The 17,631-nt window shown below is 39.6% G+C and overlaps 1 protein-coding gene across 1 annotated transcript in view; it reads left to right on the forward strand.

Moving 5' to 3' along the window:
- LOC117010353 (zinc finger protein 474) overlaps window positions 1–17,631 on the forward strand; it is a 57,512-nt gene that overhangs the window by 8,507 nt on the left and 31,374 nt on the right. The window contains exon 3 of the mRNA XM_042780142.1: window positions 5,852–5,957. The gene's annotated coding sequence lies outside the window, so the exon portion shown is untranslated. The remainder of the gene's footprint in view (window positions 1–5,851; window positions 5,958–17,631) is intronic.

Here is a 17,631-nt window from a genome sequence, read left to right on the forward strand (position 1 = left end):
TATTTTAGGAAGACTGAAGTAAGTAGTATCTAATTGAATAAGTCTTGGGAAAAACTGACTTTATTTATTTACCTTCCTTATAAGATGAAGAGAACACTAAACCTATTGAGAAATTGTTTGTTGTTCAGATTCTCATCCTATCAAGTACAAGATCTTGGTTCTGTTATCTTTCCTTCTCGCTACTCTTTTTTTTCCTCAATTGTTATGTCCCATTTTCCCCAGGGTAGGGACCATGGCTTCCTATATGTCAGCTCAGTGATGCTCACAGTAGGGCACTCAGTCTGTCTATTACTTTTGGCCACTGTTGCAATATGAAGAGCAGCCCTGAATACAGAATGCTGCATTGAACAAATGAGACTTTTAGAACATGTGAAAACCCTAATGCAGCTGTGTGTGTTATTGAACAGAGTTGACACTCAGCAATTCTGACTCAAATAAAACACCCATGGTGGTTTTCCCTTTGGTCTAAATTTCATCATAATATTTTGTCTTACATACCAATATTATGAACTCTTTTACTATTCTTCTTTATAGTAGATCCTTTTTGAAATACATTCCTTATCTAATCCCTATTTTCATCCACACATAATTATCAGATTTTGCTTTAGATATTCTCAGTTATTGGGGAAATTTTTTTGAAGTAAAACATTAAGTCATGCAGTTAGATTGAAAGGAATGTTTATAAAAATATGTTGAAGGTATATGAGGGCAATGACTGCAATATTTGCTTTACCAACTAAGAGTAGAAGAAAAGTATATATTTAGAAAGAACTTGTTTGACTTTAATGAGCTGAAATAAAGTTGATGTTAAATACTTTTTTCCCTCACAGTGAACAGACTCAAGCAGCTCCTAATCGAAGACCATTCTTTGAGGACAAGCTCAGAACCTGTATGGTAGGCCAAGCTGATTTCACTAGGTTTATTTTGAGTTGAGGTCTCACACAGTAATTGTTTTAAACTGGTCTTATGGGTGTCATTTCAAAGCATTCAAGATTATCTCAACATTCGATGTCAGGTAGTCAAACTCTGTGAAAAGAGGTACTTTATTCAAAAGTGTGTGCATTCAGCTGTACACTGCAGTGACAGGGGTGGCTGCTGCCTTTGAAGAGCAAAGTGAAGCCCCTTCTCCCTCTCTCCAGCTGACCTGTGTGTCCTTGTGCTGTGTCTGGGTGGTGTGACAGCCTCAGGTCAGTACTGGGCCCACGAGAAGACAGAAAATGGGCTGAGGCAGGCCACAGACAGCAGCCCTGGCTCTGGTGCACCACTGACTTCTCTATGGCATGGAAAGCACTGGGGAAAAGCTGTGGTTTCGCACAGTGGCTGGGTTTGTATGAATTATCTGCGTGCTTACATGGAAGCATGATGTGAGGACATGAGATGGGGAAAAACAGGAACAACTGAACCCTTTACTTATTCTTCCCAGGAAATCAACAGTTAAACCCTCAGTGCTTTTTCTTCCGGTCTGGTTTTACCATGATAATTTTTTTCTGTACTACAGAAACTGCTATAGGCCTGCTGTAGGTATCATATCAGCAGAAGAGACCATGTAGAAAGATAGAACCCGATTAAGCATTGGCAGGTTTAAGAAGCAAAGATGCTGCTTGAGGAGAATGAATGTCTGACTCCAGAAGCAGATGTTTCCCCCACAGACATGAAAGGAATATGATAAGTCTGGATTCCCTTTAAAAGTTTTGTGGATAATAGTTCTAGTGAAAAACTCCCATGGAAATTAATTGAGTTACACCAGCATGAGACTTTGCAGCTGAGAGCAGACATTTAACATGTTTTTATGTGTCCTGTGATGGACTTTGAAAGCAATGAAGATTGTTTCAGGTACTGTATTTTCCACTTACTTCACAGAATCATATAATCACAGAATGAGCTGAGTTGGAAGGGACCCACAAGGATCATCAAGTCCAGCTCCTGGCCCTGCACAGGACACCCCAAGAGTCACACCATGTGCCTGAGAGCATTGTCCATACACTTCCTGAGCTCTGTCAGGCTGGTGCTGTGACCACTTCCCTGGGGAGCCTGTTCAGTGCCCAGCCACTCTCTGGGTAAAGAACTTTTCCTGATAGCCAACTTGAACCTCCCCTGACACAACTCCAGGCCATTCTCTTGAGTCTTGTCACTGTCACCACAGAGCAGGGATCAGTGCCTGCCCCTCCTGCTCCCCTCACAAGGAAGTTGTGACTGCACTGAGGTCTCCCCTCAGTCTCCTCCAGGCTGAGCAGACCAAGTGCCCTCAGCCACTCCTCACACGGCTTCCCCTCCAAACCCTTCACCATCCTCATGGCCCTGCTTTGGGCACTCTCTAAGAGCTCAATGTCTTTTTTGTGTTGTGGTGCTCAAAACTATTTCTTGTAGGTTTTGGATTGGCTTTGGATTCTGCTTCCCATTAAATCTATAATGGTTAGTAGCACAATTCTGGTGTAAAACTTCGGTTAATTTAAGTTTAAATGTATAGGAAGTCAAACCAGAGCACAATCTAAAAGTCCTGAGTTAAGAATAGCAAGGTACAATATTTCTCAAACTACTACTTGCCTTTCCATCATTGCTGCACTCTCCTTTCAGGTTAGTATTTGCCAAACACTGAAAACCAGCAAGAAGAAACTTTGGTTTGCATCATGTCATGAAAGATTCAAAAGCAGGTCACAGAAATCTCTACCATGACTGATCTTTGCACTGAGGAAGAGCACGTTAACTCTGTTGAAGTAATGTAAATGAGCAGTGGTGGACAGAAAGAAAATGAAATATTCTTTTACAGAAATCCCTAGGGAAATCTCTAAGTAAGATTATATGTGTTAGAATTTGGATTTACAAAATTTTAAAGCCAAGAAGGACCTGTACAGTCTGATCTTCTGCATAACACAAGCAATGGAATTTCACCCAGTAATTTCTGCATAAAGATCATAATTATCTGAACTAAGATATCTTTTTTAGAAAGGCAGTCTTGAATTAAAGAGGTCAAATGATAGAGAACACACCACAGCCCCAAGTCAGCTGATGCAATACTCTTTTCCCTTCTCTACAAAACAAACTATGCCTTTTTCATAATTTGAACACCTCCACTGAAGTTGTCATTCAGACCAGCACTTGTACTAAGAAAACATCTGTTAACACAAGCATGAATGAAAATGTTTTAAGCATGAAAAATGTTGACTAGGGAATTAAGAAAAAGAAAGCAAAGTTCTGTTGACTGTTCTTTTCCCCTCATTTTTATAAGGTCCCTCACTTTTCCCTCCTGGCTGCTGCTTTATGAGGGAGGAGCAGATTTTAGGTGAAGAGCTGCAGCAGCTTTGAAACACCTTTCAAAATGACCCCGCCATTATCTGGTTTTTGGAGGGACTGTCCTTCCCTGGGTTCCTAACTGAGAAAGGGGCACATTGCTGTAAAGGAAGTTTTGGATGCAGGCTCTGGTGTGCTGAAAATGTTTTTATCTAACTTTATATTCTTTCTGCCAAATGATGGAGTGCTACTGGGCTAAGAAAGCTACTGCTAACAGTCAGCTGGGAGGAAAAGATCCACTTATCTCCCAGAAGCATTTTGGGAAGTTTTCATATCCACGCACATGAAGACAGTGTGATGTCTTTTTCGCAAGGAGTCATCAAACACATTAATTAGGAGAAATTGCAAAGTCTTCTCTTGCTACCTGGCTTCTGCTTGCTGAACACAGAGATCAGCATTAGTACTGCATCATTTGAAAAAAATCCAAATTCCTTCACCATTCAAAATTCAGGACACAATTAAAAATGTAGTTTATAAAACTACATTTAGTATTCACATTGTAATCAAAAGGCATACTGGAGGGGAGGGACTTCTCAAAAAAAGCCTGGTACTGGGGGACCTCCTCATGTTTAATCTGCACATCATGATGTGCAGCTTTTGCCCAGGCTTTAAGATGTCAGGTAAACTATATCCCATACCTGAATAAACTGACCAGGTTCCTTTCTCTGGGGTCAAAAGATAGCAGAGGCCAGAAACACCAGGTTTCCACTGTGGTTAGTGTGACCCAGGCAGTCTTGTCCTGCCTGTGCAGTCCCACGGAGTCCTGTGCACCTGCCTGTTGCACCTCCACCTCTATGTGGCAAAACCCTTACTGAAAAGTACTTCTCGAAAAAAAGCTTGCAAATAAAAATAGAGATTACTGGTACATTCCTTCCTGTTCTTTTGAATCTTTGGTGGCTATAAAGCATCTGGAAAGCATCTCTTATCCTAGGTTTTAAAATGCCTCTGAGAAAAATTTGCCTTCATTTTTATTTTGTTCCCTATGGCAGCACCTCAACTGTAAAAATAATACTCTTATAATAAAAAAATTTGTCTTCTTGAAGAATATAAGATGTAATTCAGTCATTTTCTGTGATCAAAAAAATGGTTATGTTGTTCTTCATATCCTGTGAAACCATGTTTTTATAAACAGGTATTTAAAATGGATTATGTCAGAAGGACGTTCCAAGTAGTGAGCAAACCATGTAGGTTAAGTGTGAGAAAACAATATCCTGGAGAAACATGAACTCAACTTATTTGAACCCATAAAAAACTAAGCACTGAGGTTAAACCATAAAATGTGGTGGGCAATTTCTCACTGCAGTAAACCACTAGACTATTAGGTATGCAGGCAATATGTGTTTGTTTGCTCCCGTGGATACTAAAAGTATTCTGAATTCCTCAGGACTTTAAATATTATGTTATAAAATATTAAACCAATACCTCTAGGACAAAAACAGAATCCAACACATGCCACCTAAATTACTAAGGTTGAAAAATAAAAAATCAGGACTTGAGCTTCAGAAGAATATTTTTCTGGTGGAGCACATTTCCACTTCAGCTATAAAAAGCCTCCAGTTTAAACCCCTGCACTTGTTTATACCTGAGAATAATGATATACCTTATTCATTTGCTTTTGGAGAGGGTTATTTTTGTTTCTGCTGAAGCAACTTTGTATTTTTTAATTTTTTTTTTATTACAGCATCTTTGAAGTTAACAGTTACCCTGTCTTCTTAAACTAAGAAAATTATGTGCCTCAATCCAGCAGGACAATTTATTGTTGTTTATGTCTGCAGTGGACTTAACAGCAACACATAGAGCAGCAAGCATTTTTTTTCCTGGGGAAACCAAACAAATGCTGTCCTCCTTTTGTTAATGAACACATAGATTTTTCAGAGTTCACCAAAAGTTAAACTTCCTGAGAGTGACTAAAATGAACTAAATAGGTTTCTTAAAAAGAATATGTGCTGGGAAAGAAGAAAGTTAAGAGTGCATTCATGTGAAGACTGTTTTGAAAGCAATTTCTTAGGACAGATCTTTTTCAATGGGTTTTCCACTTCTAAATATTGATCATTGGGGTGGGATTTTTTGTTGTTCTCTAATGCAAATTTCTGTGGCATTAATTCTGGGATTTTTTCCAGTTAAACACATTCTTCCATTTAGCGCAAGAGGAAATTCTCAGCAACAGCTCTGAACTGTTTTTTATTTTACCAAGATGGATGAGGAAACCTTTGGTTTGTTTTGAGAGACCCTTAGACCTATCGTGTGCAATGTGGCCATATTTAACCCCAGAACTGCAGCTTCTTCAGGGACAGTGATGGTGCAAATACATATTTATCCCTTGATAAAAAAAAAAAAAAGGCATACCATTCAGTAACCTGGGCCTTCTAGCTATCAGCAATATTCTGTGTGCTCATTGCCCTCTCCTGGTTTCCTCTGGTAAGTTTTCAGGTTTAATATATCCAAAAAGGGTTTCTTAAGAACATCAAGCACTCCTTGGACAGATTTTTTGCCTTTCCCAGTCAAAGGCATCACTCATGAACACATTTTTTCAGGTAGCACAAACTACTTCTCCTCTCTTCAGGGCGCAGGTACCAGGCTAAGACATTTCACTGGAGCCGCACCTGTGAGGTCTTTGCGCCATGTGCTGCTGCAGCACCTGTCTGCAACACCAACATCGGGCCATGCAGGTAATTCTTGATTTTTATTTTTGTTAAGAAAAGCTTTCGGTAACAGCCTGCCTTAAATACTTGAGCAAAAGGAAGCTGTTGTGAGATCATAGCTCTTTTCAGGTAGGGATTCCTCAGAGGGCAGAGGTGTCTGTTTCTTCATGAAACATATGAAGCCCGGTCTCAGCAGCTTGCCCAGGTCAGTGCCCAGACTGGTTCTGCGCATAACCAGGGATGAAGACCCCACTTGCTTCATGGGCCTGTTCAATTGTTTCACAACCCTTGCAGTAGAAAAAAAAAATTTTAATTAAGTTTCCCGTGTTTTAATTTGGTGAGGTTTTTCCTTAGAATATGACCTTTCATTTCATAGAGATAAAAACTGATGTGTTCAGAGGAACAACACAAATTAAAAGCCATGACTGGTGCAGAGAAGGGGAATAGGGAGAAATTTTTTTAGTACTAAAAAATATGACCATTGTCAAGTTTACACTAAAGTGTAATGTTTTTACACTAGCATATAATTACCTTAAGAAGTTGCTCCTTCTGAGTAATGAAGAGGGCACAATGCTATCATACTTCTACACACATTTCTTTTGTGTGTGTGTATGTTATGTATGCATATGTGCATGTATAAAATGTAAATACAATCAGTACGTTTCATTCAGAAAGTTTTTCTCTGACCTGCTGTCCTGTTCCTATGAAATGAGAATGCAGAGGTAGTAAGAGGCTTTGAAGGCCCACACCTGAGGGAAGACTCTCCCAGGCATGGAAATGTGACAGTGCCTTCAAGGGCAGCTTCATAATGGTCACATTGGCAGTAAGCCAAGGGGTGTTACTGAGATACAGTAGTGAATCATCCCACACTTTCCTCCTTTGAATAGCAAGACCCTGTGTTTTACGATGCAAAATCAGCATTTTTAATTTATCAAATCTCCAGTCATTTGCTCTGTTAGAAAACTTGCATGAACATCTACAATTACATAAGTAAAGCTTTGGGTATCACAAATTCATACATTCTCATGAACTTGCAGGTGCAGTGTTGTTGTGAAAGTCAAAATATTTGGACATTCCTGACATTTCACCTTTTCTTTAGCTATGTTATGTATTAATCAACATTTGAAGATAATTCCATTCAGATCCCAAATTGTCCAGGACGTATGTTGGTGGTTCCAGGACCTCCCAGGAGTAAGAAAAGTCTTTTAACTTCTGATGGGATGAGACTTTAAACTGACTGTTTAGACTAAAGAATTTGTCTAAAATAACTTCATAGCACTCCCAAAATACTCTGTCTGCCAGATTTAACAGACACTCTGGTAGGTTTGAGTGGAAATGTCCACATCCTGGAATCTGGCTTTTATATAACATGGTAGCACTAACACAGGTTAGAACTTTTGGTTGTCCTACAGCTAGAGATACACAGTGACTGTTAGCATACTAGCCACAAGGCATCAGATCCTCTGTTGTTCTAGGTAGTAGCCAGAGTATAAACGAGGTTATATCATGTGTCATGTACAGGGAGTGCTTATTTAAGGCACACCAGTGTCTTTGGGTTCAAGGTGAGAATGGTTTGTGGTTTAAATTGAAAATAGCTGCTCCAGCAGTGGTTATGTGTAGATTATTTGTTATGTGACTACATGCTTCAGACCAACCCAAATTCATGACAAACTACATGACTCTTATGGAGATTTAACGCATGAAAATGGTTAAAAAAGTATGTATTACTTTGTCTTTCCTTTAGTAAATCTTCAGGAATACACCTAGCACCAGATCCAGAGCCCTCTTACACACCTCTGGGGATGGCAAATCCTTCACCTCCCAGATTGTGCAGGCTTCACTGATCTCCCCGTCACCAATTTCCATCTCAGGGAGATGGGCATCTTGAGGACAACTGGTTTTGATATTGAAGCAAAGAAGGCTTTAAGCTCCTTTGCCTTTTCCTCATACCTGTCACTACAGTACTCTCTGTTATCAATAGATGACAGAGACTCTCCTTGAGCCTTCTTTTGCTGCTAATGTATTTATAATAACTTTTTTCTTATCTTTAATTGTAGCTGCCAAATTAAATTCCAGTTGAGTTTTGGCCCTTCTAATCTTCTCCTTATATGACCTCAGGATGTCCTTACAGTTCTCCCAAACTAATTGGCCCCCTTACAGACATGGTAGATTCTCTTTTTCCCCCTAAGTGCTAGCCTACCTTCTCTGTTTAACCAGGCTGGTCTTTTTTCCCCTGACAACTTTCTACACATTTGGACAGCCTGCTCCTGAGTATTTAACAGTTCCTTTCACCCAGCCTTTCTGGACTCCTTCATTATTCAGGACTGATTTTTGCTACTCTCCTTATAGCTCTAGGGCCATATGTGTGAGTAAGACCAACTAATTTGATTTTTCAAGTAGTAGCATCAAATTAATATTCAGGTGGAGATTTTCAACATACTTTTAAAATAAATTTTTACAGAATTTTGTACTCTAGGTTCATACAAGAGAATAGTTGAGAAGAGATATCTTAAATGTAGTCCAGAAGAAGGCAGACAATATATGGTCAGCTCTCTGACTCCATGGAAGTATACAGCTGTAAAGCACTGCACTGTATGGTGATTACAGCCTAGTGGGTGAGAGCCTTCTTTTGGGCCAGTGCTAACTAACCCTGTTGTCCAGCACAAAGGTAGGAAGTGCTGTGTTGTTCAAGGTACAGCATGTTACGTGAGTTGAGGGGAGAATTAAGGTTTAAATAACTTGCAACCATTATATGTTGAGAAGTGTTCAAGAAAGAAAGGATGTTAGCCTTGGCATAAAAGCCAAGTGATAATGTGAATGAGTAACTACACCCACATAAATTCCCCTTTATACTTGCATCATACTCATTGATGCAAACAACTATTTATAACTTATTTTCCCATCAAAGTAACATGTCTATAATAATAAATTACTTATAATGTATAAACAGACAAACATAATTTTACAAAGCTGATGTGATGGTAGTATTTGTATTTCACTAAGTCTTCACTTAAAGTATTCACTTCAAACAAGTATTCCTAAATTACCACCAAAATCATTCAATTCAAATAAATAAGTTAGAAGAATAGTGTATTTAACTCTCAATTACCTCATGAAATGTCCTCAGTCCAAATTAAATTCAAGAACTTTTACGTAGTTGAAACCCAACAAAACTTTATATAAAGCTTTAATTATACCTGTAAATGGTACTAAGATTTTTCTGGAACTGCAGTCAGTCTGACGGTCTGTGATTTCTCATCAAGGTGATTCTATGCTCCTGGCTCAAAATACAAATTTGCTCTGAACTGTTCATCTTTCTGGGGGCATAATTTATTGCATATTTAATGGTTTTCCATCACTTATTTTTTCTACTTATTGCTACTCTTTGCAATAATACACTCCAAGTATGCATCTCTGTTAAGCCATTCTATCAGCCTCTATCAACTTTGTCCCAGCTAAATGGACATGATTTTTGATTCCCACAATTTGACAATGAAGGCTGCCACAGCTGGTGGCTCTGCCATTCCAGACTTTTAGTCAATAAGAACCACTTCCAAAATACAAACAAAAGTAGTATTCACTTCAGTGGCCTGCCTAATTTAACAGGAAGGGAACGTTATTCCCAAATATCATTGCAATTTAGAGTCAAAGTAAAGCTGAGCTATTATTTGTGAAGCACACACTGATTTCAGCTGGATGTAAAAGATGAGTCGCTAGATCTACAAGGATGAGATGGGAAATTCTCCAGCAAGCAATATGAAGCAAGAAATGTTGGAGCACACAGTCTTGCACATAGCTGTCATTTGTAACCTCATTTTAGGACAGGACATGATGCTGTATATGTATGGCTAAGTTTCACTTCTTCCCTTGCATAAGGGAAAAAGAGGTAAACTAGACAAAAACAGGAAAACCAGAAAAAATGAGATGCTTAGCTTTTATTAAAGTAGGTGTCATTTTACATCTAAAATAAGTGAATAAATCTTAGAGTTCCCCCAGCCTACTCCTAGAGGAGGACTGACAGGTCATGGCCTAGACAAGAGGTCCATGTGATGGGTGAGAGACTGCCTGAATGCACCAAGGGGGTGCTGGCAAATAGTTCCTTTTAAACCCAGAACACTGGCACAGTGATGTCCCCCAAGGATCAATACTGGCGCCAATGCCTAGTTTAATAGCTCTGTAAGTCACTAAGGAGATGGCACCAGATGTAACCTGAAAAGGCTTGCTGATGATTCTAAACTAAGTGGGGATGGAGACACTTTGGAAGAAAGAGCCTCCCCTCAGGAACCATAGAATCACAGAACATGCCAAGCTGGAAGGGACCCATCAGGATCATTGATGTCTAATTCCTGGGCCTACATAGGACACCCCAAGAGTCACACCATGTGTGTGAGAGCATTGTCCACATTATTCTTGATCTCTGTCAGGCTGAGATTTCCCTGGGGGGGCCTGTTCCATTAACCACACACCCTTTGGGTGAAGAATCTAAACCTCCCCTGAGGTTTAGATTTCATGTCACTCTCTTGAGTCCTGTCACTGTCACCACAGAGCAGGGATCAGTGCCTGCCCCTCCTGTTCCCCTCACAAGGAAGTTGTGACTGCACTGAGGTCTCCCCTCAGTCTCCTCCAGGCTGAGCAGACCAAGTGCCCTCAGCCACTCCTCACACGGCTTCCCCTCCAAACCCTTCACCATCCTCATGGCCCTGCTTTGGGCACTCTCTAACAGCTCAATGTCTTTTTTGTGTTGTGACGCCCAGACCTGCCCCCAGCATTCCAGATCTGTACAGGCTGGAAGAATAGGGTAACGATAATCTTATGGACTTCAACAGAGACAAGTGTAAGGTTTGGCACCTGGAAAAACATAATCCATGAGTGCAGCAGGGGCTGGAATCTACCCAGCTAAGGAGCTGCTCTGTGGAAAGGGACTTCAATATTTTTGGACAACAACTGAGCAACAAGCTCAGTGAACAGCCCTGCTGTGGCAGAGAAAGCCAGTGGGATGCCAGGCTGCATCAACAAGGACCCCACCAGTAGAGACAGAGGAGTCATTGTCTCACTCTGCTCAGCACTCATCAGGTTACACGTGGAATACTGTGTTCAATTTTGGCCCCTGCCATACAAAACAAAAGACATGGATAGGCTGAAGAGAGTGCAGAGAAGGGACACAATGAACCAGCAAGCCTGCCAGAAAAGACTTAGGGAAGACCTAATCTGTGTGTCCCAGTATTTAAAGGGTGGCTACAAAGAAAATTGAAACGCCCTTTGCACAAGGAGTCATATGGAAAAGATATGGGACAATTGGTATAAGTTACTCCTGGGGATATTCTGTTTAGACAGTAGAGGAAAGTTTTTCACAATGAGAACAATAAGCCATTGGATTAATCTCCCCAGGAAAGTCATGAATTCCCCAGCACAATTGAGGAATTTGGCAAACATGGTGCTGGGTCATCTTGTCTACGCTGTGCTTTTACCAGGAAAATTGGGCCAGATGATCCTTGAGCTCCCCTTCCAATCTTATATGATCATTCTATACAATAGACAGTAATTCAGTTACTAAGTAAAACAACTACTTAGCAATTTAATTATTTCTATGTATATTATTTCTGTGTTAGGGTTTCAGCAAGAGCTGACGGCACAAAAAGACCTGACCTAAGGAATCATCATTGTATTTTACTGAAGAAATTATTTTGATTGTAAACATCCTGCCGAAACAGACAAATAGTAACTCTATTGTTATGAAATTTAAAAGATTGACAGCCATACAAATTGTCTTGTCCTACTCCAGAAGAATTCATAGCATTTTCTCAATCTCAATCTCAATCTCAATCTCAATCTTGCTCAATCTGTCTCTGTCCTGACCTTCAGGCCCTCTATAAAACTGAATTAAAATAGTTTTCACTTGATCCTTTGCATCTCTCCTTGTGTGCTGATAAGTACTAAAAATGGGAGAGATTTTATTTTATATATACATTGAGTGACCACATACAAATCATGGGTCAGCAGGAAACTGTCAGACAAGTTTCTCTAGGACAGCACCATGCTAGAAACATATTGGCTACACATAGCCTCTTTTTAAAAAAATATCTTTTTCTCATTGCCACCTGTCAATATTTTTGCTCTTCTGTTTTGAGAAATATTGGGTTCTAAAAAGGCAAGAAAAAAGCAGACTAGGAAAAATAAATATCTCCTAGAATCAAATACATGAGAACTGGAAACCTCTTCCTCTGAAAACATTAAAGTGCTTCAAAAAGGCAATTAAATGTGAAAGCATTTCCTTGTTTACTTCATCATACTTCAGGATCCAGAGCAGCCACAATTTTTTCACATTGAATATGCAATTTTTAACTTTCATAAGTTTCCCAATTGCAGATTTTTCTGTTTTACTGCCCATATGATACACTGCATTTTACTGCTTATAACTTGTGTAAAGCTCAGGCTATTTAGTATTACAGGGCTGACACAGGAAGGATTGCTGACACTAAGAATTCAGACCTTGTTTTAAAATCTGCGGTTTCTGTAGTTGCCTTCAGAATTCCTTTCTTTAAAGCATTCATTACAGGTGTAATATTAAACAGATGCCTATTTTTCTGTAATGTGTTGTAGCAGCTTGGATCAAACACACAACTACCACTGTCCTAAACAGATTGCTTTTTTCAGCCAAGATCTGACACCACAAATAACTTCCCATGCCTAAAATGCTGTTATTACTTCATTAGTCCTTTTTATTTTAACTCCAAGTTCCTCCCAGCTTTGGTATCCCAGTAAAAAAATGGAGGGATCTTGTATGATACAGATTTACTGGCTAAGTTATAGGCAGGTGAATATTCTTTGAGCCTATCCCCATTCATGCACCTATGCATGGGGTTTGTTGGTTGGTTTTTTTGCTAAAGATCTGTGCATCTGTGACCGTCTGAAATGCCTCATAATGTCTGGAGTGTACATGTTTTTAGGTTCCCCTTCTTCATATCCAAGTTCTTCCTCTTCATGCTCTCTGTTTTCCTTTTATCATCACTCTCTTCTTTTACACAAGCACACAGACAGACAACTGGCTGATAAAATTTGTTTGGATGATTAAATTGCTGTAGGTACAGTACTTCCTTTCTGTTTAATCTTCCCACCTGGTTGAACCTATAAGTTTTCATAATGTTTTCTGGAAGCTGAGAGAGGGAAGGAGAGCAATGAAATTTCCTGGGGGAAAAAAAGAGTGAGAGGAGTATCTTTGCAGATCTTCAACACTTACGCCACATTCCAATCACAAATTTTTGTCACTTTGCCTTGAGTGATATGACAAAACAAGTATTATGGCAGGCACTTCTTTGTACAGTTAGGAAATACAATATCGGAACTGTGTCCAAGCAAGGTTTGGGAGCAGTCTCTGCAAGACGAGATCAGAGGCTGCCCCATACTGGCCACAGCTGCTCAAGCCAGCTCCAGTGGATCCACCACAGGACTTGGCTGAGCCCTTCAGCCATGTTGGTGTGTCTTGTTTTAAAAAGGGGAGAAAAAGCCATAAAATAAGAAGGAGAGAACAAAAAGAGTGAGAAGCAGCACAGGGAAAAAACAAGGTCAGACAAGGAGAAAGAGATCCTTCACAGCAGAGCAGAAATTCCCTGAAGACCATAAAAAACCCATGTTGGAACAGTTTTATCCTGAAGAATTGGAGTCCATGAAGAATGCCCCCACAGGAGCATGGGAAGAGTGTGAAGAAGAAGGAGCAACTGGGCGGGAGTTTGCTGTGTATTTACTGCAGCCCCTGCTGTGCAACTCAAGGTGGGATAGAGGACTCAGGAGTGAAGGAGTCAGGCTGGGCCTTGGAATGGAGGGTAGGAGAGTTGTTCCACTGATTGTCTTTGTAACTCACCATCTGAACCTATTTTAATTGAAAAGAAAAGAAAGTTATTTTCCCCAAGTATGTTCTCCCCATGACAGCAACTGGTGTGCAATTTCCTATCTTTATCTCAACCAGTGAACTTTCTCAACCCACTTTTTCTCCAATTCTGCTGGAGAGGGCTGGTGAGGAGCTGGGTGGGACTTTGGCTGCTAGCCAGAGCTAGCCCACCACAATGCATTACTGTGTTATGGTGGCAGGCAGAGGTCACAGTTGCCATTAGACAAGGAATGACCCTTGACTGTAAAGATTATGCAGGAAGACCACCCTGGAGCAAGACCCAGAATTCCTGTGACACCAGCTTGTGAATCAGTTACACGGTCACCAGTTTCTCTGATGCTCCAAAACACATGTCACTGGGGTAAAATGAAACCCTGACATAAAGAAAACACACACTCTTAATTGGTACCTTGTATAACAAGTAATTACTGATGTACATTGCTGCTTTCAGAAAACTGGTCTCCATGGACTTTCTGTGGTGAGACGCTATAGCCAGGATAACATTGGCAGCTATGAGCACTCATCAGTTTAAAAATCAGTACAGAAAGAATCCCTTATCTTAAACTTCCTTTAGTCAATAGCAGAACACCCCAATAAAATTTCACTCCACTGAGATCATGATAATGGAAGTGAAGGCTGGATTTGAAGAGTATTTCAGGGTTATGTAGTAACTCAAAACGCCTCTGCATTGTCAACTAATTTTCAGCTGTCTTTACATCCTTAAGACAAAAGAAAAAAAAAAAAAGAAAAGGACCAGAGACGCTGAAACTTAAACATAAACAGTGGCATTCTTCCCATGCCCACCCTGCCGTTCAGCTTGTCCTCAGGAACAGGTTTTCCTTTCCTTAACATAAAATGGAATTCAATGCAGCTTTAACAGAATCTTCTTAAAGCACCAAAGAAAGATGAATGTCTCATACTGGGTTTGTTTCCTTGGATTTAATGTTTTTAATTAAAAGAAAACAAAACTCAAAAGTTTATGCTTAAAGCTTCATTCTAGGTGTATTCAAAGTGCATGCCCTCAACAGCTGGGGATGAAAACAATTTTATCTTACGGGGCACTGGGTAGGCAGCCTGTGTTGCTACTTGTCTGGGAATAGTTTTGCACTCAGGAAATCTGTCCATCAACTTTAGTAATGATCTGTGTTTAATCTTCTGGAAAACAAAACAAGCTCAGATATCTTATGCTTCGCATCTTTACTACAGGTGTATCAGCATGAAAACTTTATTTTTTTTTCAGTGAGTATTTGTTGTTCCAGAGATATCCTTGCTGCGTACTAATGCCCTATTTTCATGTGAGGTTGCAAGTTCATGACACTGGGATGTTTTTCTTAACTTTCACTGTGATAGTAAAAACACCTACATCTCAGCTCAAACATGTAAATCATTATTTGTCTGAGTAGTGGCAAGCAGTTTTGTTCTAATATTTCATAGTAAAAAAGTTTAAAAATGCACAATGAAATATATGTAAAATCATTTTGTTTATCCAGCTGGACCAGGCCTTTGTTAGAAATTGTTTGAAGTAGATGGATACTGATGTAATTTTGGAAAATGCATTAAACAGGCAAAAAATGTTTTTCTTTTATTATAAGTCAATACCAGGAGGAAAGGAAATACAGTAAAATTTGCCGCAAGCAGTCTCTCAGGGGAACAACAAAAATTGACTGCTTAATGGACATGGCCTTCTAATAAATTCAGACAAGAATTTATTGAATTTTTTGGGGATATGCAGAGCGTGTTTGCAGACAAAGAAGTCTAATAATGTTTGTATTTCATGTAGATTTATATGTAATTTTATTAAGAAGAATGTTTAGTCATAACAGCAGTCTGTCTCTTAATAATCAACAGTTTGATTCAGTAATTCTTCTTTAACAAAAAAAATCTTGCATAGAGAAATGTGCTGAAATACATGGTTTCCCATCTGATTAGTTACTGTTTTCTAAATGTGTTTGTTATTGAACCTTCAGTACTTTTCTCTTGAATACTCTTTCCACAGGAGGTTGCTTGAAGGGACTGATAGGGTCTCTGCTTGTACTTTGAATAGACAAGTGTTTTCCAAAACAGGAAGATGTTTTGTTAAGCAATGCTGAGGTCAGACATGAAATGACAGTGGCTTCTGACTGACTGGCTTTATGTGGTTGAGGACATCTGGACTCTATTCTTGATGAGAAGATGAAGTGATAACCTACATAAAACTTTTCCTTGAGGAGTACTGCCAGGAACTATCATGTTGCACTCTGTAGGATAAATTACTCAAAGAAACAGAGAATAATCACTCCTTTGATCTGTTTATAACATAAAATATGTTTGTATTGTTGACACTCTCTGTAGTGTCACTGTATATGCCAGTGTCCCCTATGATGCCTGGGAGGATTACACTTCCAGAGAACCTCATCAAAGAGACATCAGATTTCACAGTTCTGGTCAGGCAGACAGTTGCACAGGAGGATGGTTACTCATTATTGTCAGCCATTTAATATTTTATTAATGGCATCATATCACTGTCATCCACAAGTTTCAAGTGAGAAGGGAGTCCCTGCATACCCTGGTCATAGCAGAGAGAAGACATGTCCTGTCAAGTTCACAGTTTGGGTGTGAGATTAAAGACAAAAGGTACAAGTGGAGAACTCTTGTCAGAGAAAGATGTTGCTCTTAAAACTCCACCTTATCTGAGCGCGTGAGAATCATTGCTTTTAATGAAAAGCTAAATAACTCCTGATCCCAGGAGTCTGCTGAATCTGGCCTGTGGGCTCACTGTATGCCTGCAAAATTCTGAAGCAATAGGGAGAACGAAATGTTGGCCTTTGGTCTAATTTACACCCAGTGAATCTGGGACTACTCTTATACCTCCCTTACCAGCCAACAAAGAGTGCTTGTCCACTCTTTAGATAAAAAAAGTATTAAAGGATGATACAAGTAATGTAGCTTTAGTGTATATCCTCTTATATATAAGAGGTCAGCACTGATATTGTGATAGAGTTAAATCCACAATTTCAGACCATCTCATCACACTGAGATAACAAAAATGGCACCATTTACAGAAATAAATTATTTTCAAATTCTTGCCTCCAGCAAGGAATTACCCTCTGTAAAAGCAATGATGATGGTTTCTGCGCAGCTTATTCTATAGGCAGATCACAGTCTCAACATTTAATAAATGTGATGTTTAATTGTGAGGCTTAGCTGCTTTTTATCAGAGAGTACATGAAAGGAGGAAAAAGGCAGATATTTAACAAGAGCTGATTGGGAATGGGGGAGGTAGGAGAGAAGTGGCAGGGAGTTATGGTTCAGTGTTGCTTTATACATTAATGAGGCATGTTTGTTACACTGTTTTTTATTTCAAGCAAGCTCTCATTCCACTATTCTGTTTACGACCATGCAGCTATAGGATTACATATAGGGAAGCCAGACTGTGAAAAGTCAGAAATCAACTGTGAAAAGATTATGAAAACTGGATGTAATACAAAACTGAAGTAACATGAGAAAGGCACTCCTAAGAAACAGCATGAAACCCATAGTGCCATTCATTAAGTGCCTCGAGTGGAGTGCAACAGTTTGCCTTATGGAGGATATAGTCCACGACTTCTAACTTGGTAATTTCCCTTTAAGGATCAGATAAACAAAAATGTCAATGACCTTGGCAACATGACCTGAGTGTCTTAGTTTCACTAGGATGAACTGTTCTTGGAAAAAATTCTCCCCTGTCTGAGTCACAACCAGGTTTTTCCTTCTGGAGTAGGAATGTGTGCTGTTCTTCCCCCTGCTCCCTTCCCAGCTAGCAACGCAGGCAAATTCCAGCTCACTAGTCTGGCATTT

Source organism: Catharus ustulatus, chromosome Z (genome assembly GCF_009819885.2).
Source record: "Catharus ustulatus isolate bCatUst1 chromosome Z, bCatUst1.pri.v2, whole genome shotgun sequence".
Taxonomy (NCBI): domain Eukaryota; kingdom Metazoa; phylum Chordata; class Aves; order Passeriformes; family Turdidae; genus Catharus; species Catharus ustulatus.